Source organism: Lissotriton vulgaris, chromosome 3_1 (assembly GCF_964263255.1).
Source record: "Lissotriton vulgaris chromosome 3_1, aLisVul1.2, whole genome shotgun sequence".
NCBI lineage: Eukaryota > Metazoa > Chordata > Amphibia > Caudata > Salamandridae > Lissotriton > Lissotriton vulgaris.
The window spans coordinates 1,761,167,505-1,761,184,214 of NC_141689.1; positions in this window are offsets into that span (position 1 = coordinate 1,761,167,505).

Genomic DNA, 16,710 nt, shown 5'->3' on the forward strand with positions numbered 1-16,710 from the left:
CAGCCGTTACCGACCGGTATTGGGCGGCCTACATCGGGCCCTAAATATTTAATGACAAGACTGTGCATGGTGGGAGCACTAGTTACAGTTATCTTAGAGCAGTATTGACATCTCAATGCTACTATACTTCAAGCTGCTCAACAGGAAAGGCTTAAAATTAAACAGCACATATTCCAACAAAATGGGTTTAAGAGTGGCTCACTTTTGTTTTGAATAGCACTGTAATTTTTCATTAGAAGTCTGTGATGACGCTGCAGTTGATTACTAGAGAGTTAGCTGACAGACTGTTGGTGATCTTGGACGTATATGTTTTACTCTGCATGCCATGTTTTACAGAAAATGATGAGGAACATATTTGAGAACTCACAGAGAATGTGACCTCATTTTTTCTTCATAGAGCACGCATCATCATTTACATGACAAAAATATACCTCTCATTTTGCTCCTTTACTGCAGCCTCTTATTGTAGCGCTTTATAGTGAAACAACATAACTTTTGTAGTCATTTTTTAATAATTAGAAGTGGAGTTGCAATGCTAGGAACTAGGATTCGCATCTGAAATTGAGAAGATATTTTCACACAATACCAGCAACACCCACAACATATCCGTTGGAGCATTTGTGGCTATAAACAATTCACTGCAGTTTAACGCAACGCACCAGGGAAGTACAAGTGTCAGAAAGCCATAAAACAGCTTGTATCAGTTTCAATCCCTGCTGAATAATCAATTTGACCTATAGGTCGGGTCCCTGAACAGTAATTGTTCACTGCATAGCGCTTCAAACAAGCTTTCGTTGTTTGGATTTATTTTACCAAACATCTCAAGGCCTGCAGACAGTTTTACTGGCTGTTATTAATATGTATTGATCTTCCGTCTCCCTGCACCTCCCCATCTCCCCATAACGCTGTGACGTGCACTCCTTGTCTGCAGATTAGTGGTACACAAGGAAGCCATTTTATTCAGCTGGCAGACAATACACGTCCAGACCACAACACAACAGTGAGTGTGGTTGGCGTTTCTGGGCAGACAATGGTATCTCTTTAGTAGCTGCTCTGAGGGGTGACCTGACCTACAGAAGAGGGGGGGTTGCTGGAATATGTGTTTGTCTTATTCATGCTAAGCCTGCACTTATCACCTGCTCAGAGATAAGGCTTTTGATCAGCAACAGTTCATAATGACTTTAGTCTTCTATTACCAGGTGCTTATGGTGAAGAGACTAGCCAGGCCGGGAATTAAACAAGCAAAGCAGTAAGTAAAATCAGAATGTGGCTTAGATATTAATACTCCTTGGAGCTTCAATAATGTGCACTTTTACTCTCCCTGCTCATTCAGCCGTTGCAAATGTCTATTTCTCCACAAGTCCCTCTCCAAATGCAGACCTGCAGATATACTATGACCATAGCATAAACTCACGAAATATTGTCAGATTTACTATTATTAACCCGGCTGTGACAATATTTTTGAATTAGATGTTATGGTCTTCATATATCTATCTGCTGGTTGATATTTCGTAGGCGGTATTGTGGTAAGGCACCAGCCTTCCAAACTATGGGCAGTTTACCTGCTGGGGACCGAATTAACTTGAGTGTTATACACTACACTTGGTAGATTATTAAATTATGTTATATCGGCATATAAAAAGCAGAGTTTAGCATTGACATGCAGGTAGATTCATCAAGCATTTTTGAGAGCGCAAACGGTGCGAATCGCAAAATTCGGCCGTTTGCGCCCGCAAAAATGGCATTTGAGATTCATCAACGGTTCATGAACTCGCAATTTGACAATTCGCAAATAATTGCGAATTATCAAATTGCGATCGCATTTAAGGAATCTCAATTTGAGATTCCTTAAATGCTATTCATGAACCTTTTAAAATTAGCGAATTCGCAATTTCTGGCCGCTATTTACCGCGAAGTCTGACTTCATGGTAAATAGCAAAAACTTAGAAAAATGCACTTTAGTGCATTTTTCTAAGTGGTATGTTACACACACACATGTCCTTTGGACATGTGTGTGCGCAACATCACAGTACATTTCAATTTCAGGGGTGCTACAGGGTGTCCTTTGGACACCCCTGGCACCCTTGAAATCGCATTCTTATTTGCGATTAGCAAATTGCTAATCGCAAATAAGGATTGACTCCCCATTCACTCCTAAGGGGAGTTATTCCTTATTTGTGATTAGCAATTTGCTAATCGCAAATAAGGAGGCTGTAGGAATTGCAATTTATTTTGCAATTTCTACATGAATCCCGATTTGCGAGTCCTTACTAGCGATTCCTTAATAATCGCTATTAAGGACTCGCAAATCGGGACATTGATGAATCTGGCTGTAAGTCTCTTGGAGCTCTTCGAGTTCACTATCAATTACTACAGAGTTTTGGAATTTTGGGACACACAAGACAAATGCAGAGGTTCTGATTAAGAAAATCTGGACCTATCTCCTAGAATGGACAATGCACAATAAACAAGCATTGGCATAGCCAGTAGGACCATTGGCTATGTGATTTGGACCATTTCTGTTCTCTCCTTGCGCTGCCTCACTGAGCCCTTGCACCATAGATCAAGGGTGCATGCATTACGGACAGGAATGTTTTTGTTCAGGAGTGAACACTTTCCTGGACAAAAGCAACCCTTAGAGGCATTTTCCCCTTCCTAAGAAGCATATTTCTCTTTGTTACACCTGGGCAAGGCATAGCATTTTGACACATTCCCAGGGTTCCTAGCTTTAGTACATCTGGAAATGCGCCAAAATGCATAGGTGAATGCCCAGGTTGAAATGTAACATAACTAAGTGCAAGCTGCTGAGTTGCGTTATATTTCTTTACAAAGCCATGCAAGGTAGAAAAATCACCCCTGGCATGGCTTTGAAAATATTACTGGAGAGTTTACGTTGTCTTTGCATCACCTTGCACAATGCAAGGACAATAAAAAATGTTTATAGATCTGGGCCATAGCATCTCAATGTTCACTTCGCAGACCCAGGTATGCCAAATGATACCAGCCTAAGTACTAGTTGGGCAAAACACTGAGAGGATATTATTATCCCAGTGTGAGATATTTACCAGGTTCGATAATTAACTCCTACTATGAGTTTCAAACCTGGGAAGAAGGCATACACGAAGAAGCAATATTTATTCCGCCAGCATGCACAAGTTTTGAGACTTTTACAGTCACATTTCTCTAATATATTTCACTAGGTTTTTCCTGGTGAAATATATCAGGGAAAACCTGTGAGGGTGCAATAATTATCGTAATCCTCTTAATTCCAATCCCTTTGCAAACTCTTGTTTGCACAGGGATCGGATTTTACAGTCTGATTGTACAGTCTGACTCATAATCAGGCTGTTGGTGTTTATAGAAACCACGATCTGTGTGTAAAATACAGATATCAGCTAAGGTGGATTCTTAAGTTGTATCTTATTGTCACATGCATTTTCCTTTTTCTTCATTTTTACCCCCTTCCCCCCTTTTTTCTATCTTCAATAAAATCAAACTTAAAAAAAAAAAACTAAGGTGGATTGAATTAGCCCCCACATAAGGTACACTATAGGAAGCCAGCCGGCGAATATCTTGGTTTTATAGCATTGTTATAGTTTTATGGTAATGCTCTAGATCAGGCTAACACCATAAAACAAAAAGCCCAGGCAAGGTGCATGAAGAACCTGTGAAAACATAGGCACTTCAATTGCTGTGCACATGCTTCATGAAAAACACATCCAATATTTCATTGACTTCCTCACAATTACTATAACTTCAAACAGCTTAAAAGATCCCTTTACTACATTTGGAATTTTAATGGAGGTAGACATTGAACCTCAGTATGAATTGTGCGTCCATACCAGGATTGATCAAAAAGAAAATATATAGGTCAATGTTAAGCAAATGGGTGTAGCTTCTATATGGGTCTCAGTACCTGAATAAGGAAGGTGCTGCAGATCAGTGTTCCAGCATATGATAACATCTTGAAATGTTTGTGTTGAATTCTTTTGATGGGGAGAAAAACCGCTTCAATTGCTTGTAGGCTGTGTGAGAGATTGGTAAAAGAATATGCTTGTGAAGATTTGAAATCTCCAAGGACTGTGAAAAGGGAGGTGTCTAATCTTTCATCGGTCCACAATTATATTAAAATTTAGTCTCGAACACTTTTAGAGGAATATCTAAAACACTGGTGTTTTTATAGTTACAGAGAGGAATGATATAATAGGGACTGTGCCAATGTATTTACTGTTTAGAATAAAAATGTTGTAACACATATCTTGGATTCAACATGCAACCTACTTAAAAATGGATGCCTGGGGAGAATTTATGACATTTTAAAATCTTAGATCAGGCTATTGCATTTTGACACAGAGATTTCAAAACGTTCAAAGATGTAATTTCAGAAAGGTTTAAAGACTAATCAAATTCTCAAATCTAAAGCTTTGCCAAAAATATGATTCGGCCACTTACGTGGCAGCCATGACCTCAGTTTTTACATAAATGTTAATATTCTTTAAATATACAATAAAATATACAAGTAATAAAATACATATTACTGAGTGGTGTCAGGGCATGACACATTATACAAACAACCTACACACGATTATAGCATAACCCAGTATTAGAAAAATATAGGCATTAATGTATATGAACATTTCTAAGTTCAAAATATGTTTAAACAATGGAAGCTCAATCAAATTAAGTATTTTTTTCTCTTGGTTCAGACAGACTTACCTCGTCCCTCCATGGACCTACATTTGGTTGCTGCTTATCCTGATTTTCCTCTTCATGACAATTGGATTTGTGACAGTGTTCTTTTTGCTCATCATTGGTCATTACTTGCCAGAATGCTCTGCAGTAAACTTGGTCAATGGAATTCTGGCCCCTCACACATCATCCCATATCATGAAACGTGATCAGTCTCATGTTAACATTTCCGCATTCCTGGTTGCAGATGGCATCGTTTGGGACAAAGTAGCCTGGGAAATCCATGGCCCGACCGAGGTACTTAGGTATTTTGCGTCTCTTTAGGAGATGTGGTGACACAGGACATACATTCTGAGGATTGGGGTGTGCAAGCAGTACATGCATTGTTTTCAGATTTTAAATATTATACTGCTTTTTGATGCTGAAGATTTGTATTTAAATTCGGCCAATTATGGGGATTTATTTTGTTGCCAACATTATGGGCATCATGTTTTACACAAAACAAACACAATAAGACCTGATTTTAATTATGCACAATGGGAACATTGTCCTACTTCCTTAGAGAGGAGATCTAAAACTCTCAGTGATAAATGTACTTATTTTACAGATTATGGCATATCTAATCTGCAATCTTATTACTTTAAACTTCGGCCATCTCCACAATCCAAATTTATGTTAACTCACACTAAATTGATTTACGCCAACTTGTTCAGAAATAAATTGGCTATGCAGGATTATGATCATTGGAAAGTGACTGTTGATTTAAAATCAATCTGGGGCACGAAGCCTTGGCAGGTTTAGTGAACGGAGACTTTACAGCGTGCCTGCCTGATCCCAGTTCAAATTTTGTTTTTGAATGATACAGTGTACCAAACTTGTTTTGGCCTGGTAACTGTCAACAACTTAAATACTCCATCCATTCCGTACTTAGCGGAATATGATGATTGGCGCACTCACACAAATTATACCATCGAGGCACTGCAAGCTTTGTTTCATAATGACGCTTTCAATGTCTCTGAAGTTGATTCTTCCAGGTGGTTGGTGTGGCAAACTAATACAAATGCATGTCAAATGCGTTTTTATAATGTTACACCTGGTTTCATTCAGACTAGACCTGATCTTCGGTATACCATTACACATTCGGTCATCACATATTCGGTGGGTAAGTTATGGCAACAATGGTTGGAGCTTTACATGCTGACATCAGTGAAACAACATCTTTCTCTGTTGTCGCATGACATCAATCTGGCAGATTTTATCTTAGGGCCTAGGAATCCTAGAGCTAAGCGATTTTTATATGCCGCATACAATGAAATTTGGAAGATTTGGCAGATTGAAGCTGCATTTCGTCTGTGCCAAATTGATCAAGCCAATTTAGAGAAAGTCCTTGCCGTAATAGACAACAGCATTAACATACTTTCCTCACGCATTTATACGTTGGATAATATTATTTTATCTGTTATTGATACTGTTCATATTGATGTTTCTGTGTTATATCATGGTCAAAACCAGTTAAGATCTGTTATACAATTTGCTTGGACATTGCAAACTCTTAAAATGGGAAAAGTACCTTGGGATTATTTGAATGCCACTGCTTTGTTTTTGCCATTTAATCTAACTGATAAACAACGATTTATGTCCATGAAATATTTTCCGATTTGCCGTTTTGAACCAATGGTTAGTGCATTTCTACATGAATTGTGGTCCCCTACCTTTCACTTACAGATGTCAGAGGGAGGGTAAGGAAGTTTTTCTTACAGGGGAGGACTGTGATTCCACAATAGGAAATTCACTGGTATGCAAACACTTTATGTTGCACGGCACTTGTAACGTGTCAGCACTCAATATTGCTTGTTTCTTGAAAGGGACACCAGTTCCATCAATAATTCCCACTTTTACATTGCTCAAACATGGCAGTTATCTTATTTCGAACAACCAAGACTGCTGTGGGTTACGGGCAGAATGCAGAACAATGTCATACATTCACCCCAGTACGGAGATCTGGGCCTAAATCCATTGTTTTTTGCACTCCACACCACCCCAGTTCAGACATAGCCATATGCAAATCATCCTTGACCCTGTGTCTCATGGGAACAGTCCAGCCCGAACTGCCAAGCCATGTCTTTCCTGGATCGGAATCAAGCATCCTAGGACCGGTTTCTGGCTATCAGCCGTCTTCAGCCAGGATAGCTTGATTCCAGTGGTGTGGAGAGCATGGGACTCACGTCTGAGCATACCCATCCCACTCAGGGTGACAAATGCAAAAACAACAGTTGATGGACAGAATGCAGAACAATGTCATACATTCACCCCAGTACAGAGATCTGGGCCTAAATCCATTGTTTTTTGCACTCCACACCACCCCAGTTCAGACATGGCCATATGCAAATCAGCCTTGACCCTGTGCCTCATGGGAACAGTCCAACCCGAACTGCCAAGCCATGTCTTTCCTGGACCGGAATCAAGCATCCTAGGACCGGTTTCTGGCTATCAGCCGTCTTCAACCAGGATAGCTTGACTCCAGTGGTGTGGAGAGCATGGGACTCATGTCTGAGCATACCCATCCCACTCAGGGTGACAAATGCAAAAAACAACCGTTGATGAACAGAATGCAGAACAATGTCATACATTCACCCCAGTACAAAGATCTGGGCCTAAATCCATCGTTGTTTGCACTCCACACCACTGGATTCAAGCAAGCCGGGCTGAAGACTGCTGGAATGCCAGAAACCGGTCCTCGGAAGCTTGTTTCCTGTCCAGGGAAGGCATGGCTTGGCAGTTCGGGCTGGACTGTTCCCATGAGGCACAGGGTCAGACTGATTTGCATATGGCCATGTCTGAACTGGGGTGGTGTGGAGTGCAAAAAAACGATTGATTTAGGCATTGTTCTGCATTCTGTCCATCAACTGTGGTTTTTGCAGTTCTAACTAGGCCGTGACTCTTCTCTGTCTTTCTTCTCTTGATCTGTCAAATCTGAGTTCTTGGGTACAGGGGTGCCACCTAAAAACTCAATTTAGGGGCATTTAAGGGGAGTGACAGGGAGTAGCCACGGGCCTTCCTACCTTAATAGTGTTGGCAGCCTTTATATATCACCTCTTCCTATGGAAAGTGGTTATAGCCCTGACCCTTGAATGCTAATTCCCTAAAAACAAGATGGAGAAATCTGAAAAGGGGGTTCCATATGAGCTGGCCCGCCCTAGTGGTGGTGCTGGTTGAATTTGGGCAAACCTCCTAATATTACTAATTTTCCCTCCTGTTTTGCTGCCAAGTGGGAGCAGGTCAGCGGGGGTGGGCACCTCCGCTATCTGGAGAGACCCGGGTTGCATAACAAAGGCGGCAAGGCCTTTGAAGCTTCCAATCCCGGAATGTGCATCCTGTGTGGAGTGGTGTGAACATCTTCACCCAGAGCAGGCTTTGTTCCTGACCTCCGAGAGCAAAGGCTCTCACTTCAGGCATTCTGCATCTCACATAGCAAGAGAAAAATGCCTCTCAGGATTGTTTTTGTGCAGGAAGGGACACATTCCTGCACAAAAATAATCACACTTACAACACACCCACTTTGCACCATGGTGAGTGTGAATAAGAGAAGGTCGGGGAAATGAGTCCATCTGATTGAACAACAATGACACAGAGAGGTGGGTGTAGGAGGTAATGGTGTATGTGAGGGATGTAGGGGCGAGGGTGGGCACCGTGAATAAAGGCAGAGGATAGTGTAGGAAGGGAAATGTATTGGAGGAAATCATATTGAAAACAGAATTTTCACTATGAAGGACATCCATCAGGGTGGTATATCGACCTGGTGAATGTCATTTATGTTAAAAAATACATGGAAAAGGAGTCTTCAAACCAGTTTCAGAAAACGAATGTTACAAATAAAACCTACTAAGATCTGTGTGACAAATTTTCGAGGGTATCAATTGCATTTGAAAGCCAGCCTGTCAGGAAGGCCATGAATACCCTCCTGTACTAATCAAATCTATCTGGCATCGACAGCACATGGATACATGCTAACTGATTGATTAATTGATCAATTGACTGTTTTATGTTAGCCATGTTCTGTGCAAGGACCCACTAAGGGACCAATTACAAGCTTTCCTATAATTCTGATGAGGTAGATACCAGAATAAACTCACCCTATCAGAGTTACGAGGCACGTGGGAACACTGCATATCCATTTTGTTTAACCCATACACTTTCAGCAGCCAAAATCTCATTGGTAAGACTCTGGAAGACTCTAGGGAAAAAGGAGGAATTACGGAGAAATCAGGCCTAGTGTTATGATTTTCCTATTAATTTCTAATTTCTTAGGGGACTCTCAGGGTCAGCCTTGGAATCTCAGTTAACTCCACCTCTGAGTAGACAGTACGTCACTAACAATTAGTGCAGGGTAGGGGAGGAGGAAATTAACAGGGAGAAATCTAGGCACTCATGATTGGGGCTTGAGTGTTATGACCTATATTTAATTTGAACCCGGATATTTTGGGAATGAGGAAGATCTATAATGTCAATATCATCCTAGTAGAGATATCAATATAGGACTAGCTAGGTTGTGTTAGTGAGACTCAGGAGGTACATCTGCAGGCAAACCATTAGGTTTGGTCATGAAGCCCTCACACACCAACCTAGTTGGTGTCATGCTTCCTCATCGGGCCCACCACAGTGACACCGAATGTGTCCCGGGTGTGCTGCGACTCCAGATTACTGAGGAGCTGGTATGCTTACTGAGTGTGCAGTGATAGTGAGAATGAACGTGAGAAGTTAAAAGCTATACAGGTGGTCCCAGTTCCCGAGGGTGAAAGGTAAATTTTAATATCTGGGCCCCTGTTAGCAAGATAAAAAGGCTTGCGGACGATATGGAGTGTATTAAGAGCTCCTACGTCCTTTGTGGTCATATCATCCTAGTGCCTGGGGTAAGAGGTAGATCTTTTTACAAACGTACAGCTTAACCTCTTGCTTTCACAACTGCATTTGCACATACGGAAAAAAAACATGTATATCAACATTTATGGATCAAATCACCTCTGAAATTGAGTTCCTCCTTGACCAACTTAAGTTTGTAACCACAAGCAATTGTTGTGCTCAAATAATGTCATATCTGAAACATCATTTAAAATAGAAATACTCTGTATTGGGGTGAGATGCAAAACTGGCATCTCAGGAAATAGAAATGCGTCTTTTTGAAAAAAAATGAATGTCCTGTTAAATATATATGTGACTTGAAACAAGCTGAATATTTTTACTTCAAGTAAATTCGGAAAGGATGTCAGAAATCTCTGTATGCAACCTGTGCTAACATTTTAAAAAAGCGATGCAAATAGTTCAGAAAATGTATTTCCAGTTTAAACCAGAGCAGACTTAGACTGGACAGTGATGCTGACGCGCACATTGTTGATGGTAACCCCAGGGACAGGTGGGGCTGAGCTCGTAGGGCCCACTCCTACGAGGTACCGATGAATCATAACATCTCAATACTGGTTCCATAAATCTTTTAATTCACAGAATTCCCAATAGCTTGGGAGTGTGCACTTCTTCAAGACTCAACTGGCTATAAAATGCAAAATAAGCAATAAAATGGGCTGGAATACAAACAATTAGGGGTCAGGCAGCTTGCCTCAATTAAAACAATATGACATGCAGCTTCCTCATGTTATTCTGCTTTACTGCTCCAAGTATCAGGGGCAGGAGTAACTGAACTTGTTTTCTGGTATACCACGCTTGAACCAGTTTAGACCCAGACAAGATGCCAGATCAGCACTTTTGAAAATATGGCTTACCTTGCATTCATGGTGACTTTGAGGGATGGCAATGTTAGTTAAATATAATTTGAAGACGCTGTCACTGCACTCAGGGGTGGCTCCTCCGCTATGGCGGAGGAGCGTCGCCCCACTGCTTTTAAGCAGTGAGAAATATAAAATGACAATAACAGAGTTATTGTCATTTTATGTTTTGTGTCCCGCTGCTTTGCGGCAGGCGCTTGGGCGGGCTGCTCTGCTTTCGGAGCAGGGCAGGGGAGGAGTGGTTTGCCCACTCCTAAGTGAGCAATGACTGTTTGGTCAGCCCTCTCTGGCCGCCCAAACCAGGCTGCATTACAGACTGCATGTAGAGTATGCTGGAAGTTCCAGAACACTATAAGAAGGTTAACAAAGGTGTCCTGGAAAAACTTAAAACCCGGTTAGAAAATACCACACAAAGAGCTCTAACTGATGGCAATATTTGCAAAAAGGAATGGGAGTTTCTCATTAAAACTGACCCTGTGACTCCAGCAATGTATACAGTCCCTAAAACTCACAAAGATATAAATGATCCTCCTCTACGACCAATCATATCTTCCATCAAATCCAGCACTGAACCTCTTTCAAAGTATGTGGGTGCTTTTCTATGCCCTTTGACAAAATAGTATGAGTCCTATATTAGAGATAAATGGGACATAATAGCTAAAATTGAGAATATGTCCTACAAACAAGAACAACAGTTTCTGGTTATCCTTGATGTAGAGGCGCTGTATACAAACATTCCTCAAGGACAAGCCTTAGAGTCTGTGGCAGCTCTGATGGCTAGGACACCTGGAGATAGACCAGATCAATTCATTTTGGAATGTATGGATATAGTGCTGCATCACAACTTTTTTTAATTCAATGACATCATGTATCAGCAGATCAACATTACTAGTATGGGTGTTTCATGTGCCCCTAAGTATAGCAAACATCTACATGGGCAAATATGAACGTAAACACTTATTTAATGAAGTAACACCATATTTTGAGAATGTACAGTGCTGGGATAGGCTTATCAATTATATCTTTATTTGTGTGGGTAGGAGAAGAAAGTTCACTTTTGAACTTCACTTCTTGGCTGAACCTTAGTGATAAAAATATACCATTTATGGTAAAGTACAGCAAGGAAAAAATCGAATTACTTGACATATGGATTACAGGCCATGATGACATGCTGCAAGTCAGCTTCTATAGAAAGCCGACGGCGAAAAATACCATCTTGGAACACAATGGTTTCCACCCCAATTGTCAGAAGGTCTCCATACCGTTTAGAGAATTTCTAGGGATTAGGTGCAATTGCACTAATATTAAGGAATACAACATACATGGAGACCAACTGAAAAAGAGGCTCCTATCTAGAAGCTATCTCAAACTTCTGGTGAGACCAGCTTTCAAGCTCCCACTTCCCCCAACCCTCCCCCACTCCGCTCCTACTCTTTCCAGCTTCTGTCCTCTGACCTCGCATGCCCCTGCCCTTTGTCCCCACCCTGTTTTTCTGTGAACCTCTTCCCTCGCCACTTGAGACTGAACTATTTTGCATGATTCCAGATGGAGCTACCTGGTTTAAGCTATAGGGGAGATGGGCCGTGGATTCCCTCCTTGGTCGTCACCTACCCAGTCGGTTTTTAGACAGACTTCCTTTCGTCTCTACTGTTGTCTCTTACCTTATCCTCACTCTCTCTCCTCCCCTACCCCCCACTACTTTATCTCTCCTTTCTCTCCTCCCCTAATGTATTGCTGACTGTTCTATTTAATTTTTACTTGTTGTTCTTTTTCTGGTATATTGTCGAACCACATTGTTGCACTTCCTTTTGTCTCTCCTGTCGTCTCCTACCGCATCCTCCCTCTATTTATGTCTCTCCTTCTCTCCTCTCTCAATGTATTGAGACTGAACTATTTTGTCTGACGCCCGATGGAGCTACATGGTTTAGCTATAGGGGAGATGGGCCCTGGATTCCCTCCTTGGTCGTCACCTACCCAGTCGGTCTTTAGGGAGACTTCTTTTCGTCTCCTCTTATTGTCTCTTCCCTAGCCCCTATCCTCTCTCCCCTGAATCTCTCCCCTTGTCTGCCCTGGGATCACAGCTTACTGGACTTTGGACGTTACCTTGACTCGTCTACCGGTTTGTGTCCCCATCACCCTTCCCCTCCTCTTCCCATGCTGTGTCTCTCACCCTCCCCTCCCCTTTCCCGCTCTCATTATCTGTCTACTTCCCGTGCTCCAACCCCCCCTCCCCTGAATCTCTCACCTTGCCTGCTTTTCCCCTTTCGTATTTGTGCTTATTGTTTATTTGTTAAAAGCTCACCTGTTCCCTTGAACCCTTCCCTTCCTCTTTCCTGTCACTTCCCCTGTTACCCTCTTGTCTGTGAGGATCTTAGCGCTGGGATACTTACGGGTGACTACGCGCTCTACAAAACCCAATAAAAATAACAATAATAATCTTGACCTTACATGTAACTATGTTGCCATGCTCTAAGAACTGTGTAACATTTGTAATGATGTAACCTGTAACTATAATCTGATGCTCATGGAAAGCGCTCTGATACCTCCGAGTCTAGCCAGCGCTATATAAAACTCTTGAATAAATAAATAAATACATTCTCGACAGAAACAAGATAAGCTAGTGTGCCTTATTAACCCCTTGTGTGCTTGTGACGGAACCGCTCCGTCACAAGCCACGGGTGAGCTGTGCTTGTGACGGAACTGTTCCGTCACGGCCCGCTCGGCGCGCCTGCGCGGCGCTGATTTCGCGCCTGCGCGGCGCGTTCCATTGAGCGGGCGCGTTCATGACGGAACTGTTCCGTCACAAGCACAGCTCACCCGCGTGCCGTGACGGAGCGGTTCCGTCACAAGCACGTGACCGTTGCGCGGCCGCCCAACCCGCTTAGCGCTGCGGCGGAATAGCCGCCACAGCGAAGGGGTTAAATATGGTGGGCGAACAGGATCATTGAGAAACATGACTAAATGCAAGATTACCAATATTGTCTATCTTATCCTTTGCCCAAGTGGCCTAGGGTATGTGGGGGAGACAGGGAGAAAATGTCATACTCGCCTCTCAGAACACAAGTCAGCAATTAGAATTATTGAACTACAAGCTCCACTAGTCTGACATTGTTGCAATTTGAAACATACTGAGGATGAACTGGTATGGCTCATTCTAAAAAAAGTTAAATCAAGGCCAGGGAGTCCGACCAAAGAAATCTGTAAAGAGAGAAACCTTTTGGATATTTTCTTTTAACACGATACAGGACGGTCTGATCTAAGAAATAGTGTGGAATGTCACTTGAGCTAGTAGATGCCCTCAAGCCACTACTATATACATCTGTGATAATGGATTTCTGTACTCCACACTTAGGCACTCTTAACACCTTCGCTGCGGCGGCTATTCCGCCGCAGCGCTAAGGGGGCGGGGGGGCCGCACGGCGCTCACACGCTGGTGATGGAACCGCTCCGTCACCAGCCTTAGGGAAGCTGTGCTGATGACGGAGTGGTTCCGTCATGGCCCCGCCTGCTCAATAAAACGCCCAGCGCAGGCGCGAAATTCAAGCGGGCCATGACGGAACCGCTCCGTCATCAGCACAGCGCCACCGCGGCTGATGACGGAGCAGTTCCGTCATCAGCGTTGAAGAAGTTAATGAGATTTATTTCACCAGTCTTGGCATCATTAGGAGACCTCTGACCCAAATGGATAACATTCAAACTGTGTGTGAGTGGTCCCCACATTTTTATAGTAATTACAATACTATTCTTACTATATATTTGGCATGTTTGGTATATCCAGTCATATAAGAATTAGTTTTGATACTGGCCAAAAACTTTTACTTTCAGTATAGCTTCTTTAGGGATGAAATGTGTCTCTTACAATTCTGTAGATATAGTGGAGTGTAGGGAGTTATTACGTTCACTCCAAAATGGTGACCGTTTGTCCTCCATTCCACTATGCCTCGACTACAGATGCGTGACTAGAAATGAAATGATCATTTTTCCCTATGTAACACAGTTTTACTATTAGTTCTAGCTTGAGCATATCTTTCTAATGAGTTATTAAGTCCCTGACAACTTCAGAAACCCTGATCTCGGCTGTCACAGGATTTCACAGTAGGGCACTGGTCACACTTCAAAATGGCGACCAGGTTTTCGGTATTGAGTGTGCCTGCACAGAAACTAAAGAGGCGTGGTTACATCAAATGGGTGGACGTAATACGATGCTCCATGAAGTACATAAGCGATACAGTTTGAGTGAAAGCAAACGTGACCATGCAGGCAGGAAGGAGACGCGCTTGCAACTTTTATGAAAATTAAGTAATGTCGAGTGGCATTGGCTTACCCAGAAGGTGTGATGGAAGTGGGAGGCTGCATGTATATGGAAGACTGTCTCAACATAGTGAAATTTCCCTAGCCAGGGTTATAAAAGCTTAACAGGACCGCTGTCAATGCAGGATCTTTACAAGGGCAGGTAAATTCCTTGGGGTTGTATATATGCCAAAGGCTGGACTGCGAGCTAATTAGTACTACAGACACATATGCAGTATAGTCCTGTGGGAAATACTCAGCAGGGATGGATATACTCTTTCGCAATCCTGGCAGATAATATCAGAGGCAGTGTTATATACTGCTGCGGTTATAGAACTATAGGTGTGCCGTGCAGAAATGAGAGGACCCGCATATAGGATAGCACGCCAATAATGGAAACACAGGTTACCGGCTAGACTAGGACATTAACAATGTATATATGTCCTCTTGCTACACAGGAACTTAACTGGTAAAAAACTACGGAGAATATCCGCTCAAAAAAAGAAGTGCATAACCGAGCATGTCCACCAAAGGAAGAGTACACATATACATATTTTTGGTACGATATATAATAGTCAGAACAATTAGGAAGCTCTCTGTAGAGCCCAATAGAACTGATACATTTTATTTCATTCTGTCTCCCATATAGTCTGTTCTGAATAAATGCAAAAAAAAATTCCTCCTTGACAACATGTGACCACACAGTAGCATTGTGCCAATAAGGGTCTGTCTGGACAGCCTTTGAGGAAACACAGTCTGTGCTGACTTTTTTACTGAATTCTACAAATTTCCTGCCCAACTTGTGGCAAATAGCAGGTTTGCATCAGCAGAAGTGAATTAAAACCCCCTTTTACGATGGACAGAGAAATACATGGATACCTTGGTTCTTTTTTTCTCTTTCCTCCTTCTTTTGCTTCTAACTTGGTAGCATCACCAGATGCTGTTTACCTTTTCTTCATCTTTTCTTTTTCTTATGGGACACACTTCCAGACATATTTGTGGATGTGTTTTAGCTCACTAGCACAGTGGAGGGCATTTTAAGGTAACTTGGCTGAGCACACCTAAGTTCTATTCACACTAAATGAATAAACCCTTCATTAGCCAAAATGTTATATATATGAGACAGAAATACTGTGTAGGGAAGTCCAGATAAATATTTATAAAAGTACCTATATTGTTGATATGTTTACAGAAACCCCCCACCCACTCACCTGAAATTAGCCAAAAGAGTTGTCCTGACGAATGTGGAAGCTAATTATACACAATGAATTTATGTTGACCAAATTGCTGTTGACCCCTAAAAGGACAACACAACAGTGGATCAAATCATGATATGTTCAGTCCGCTAACCTGACATAGGTGTATGTCATATTTAGAGAAGAGGGTTTCCCTTTTTGTGTGTGACTGTATTGAATGTGAGAGTGTGGTACGTTAAGTGGTATAGGTTGGTATGAGTCTGATTTGTTTGGGGGTACTATAAATGTATAATACGGGTGAATGTACATGTTTTTTATCTGTAATTCATATGTTTTGTATATGCTTATCAATGAACACACAAAATTAAATGTCTATTACAAGTGTGTATACATATTTATAAATAGAGATCTTATCAAAAAGAAACAAGCATTTACAATGCAATAGGTCTCGCAGCATTAAAGTTTGAGTTATTGGCATTGTGTATGACAATGCCAATAGTTATAACTTTTGCAAATGTGACACCTATAGCATTTGTAACGCAATTTGTGTTGTACTTACGTGACTTCGATTTATTGATATCACCAATAATAATGGCTGTTAATATTTTTAATAATTAATACTTAAATAAAAGTTATTGCAATTGAGTCGGTGGAAAGGTGAAGTGGGTCGTGTCCCCGAGTGATGTTGTGGTGTAAATGACAATGCCTTGACAATGTCTTCACTGGGGCTTAATGCAGTGTGCCTTCACACATAAGAG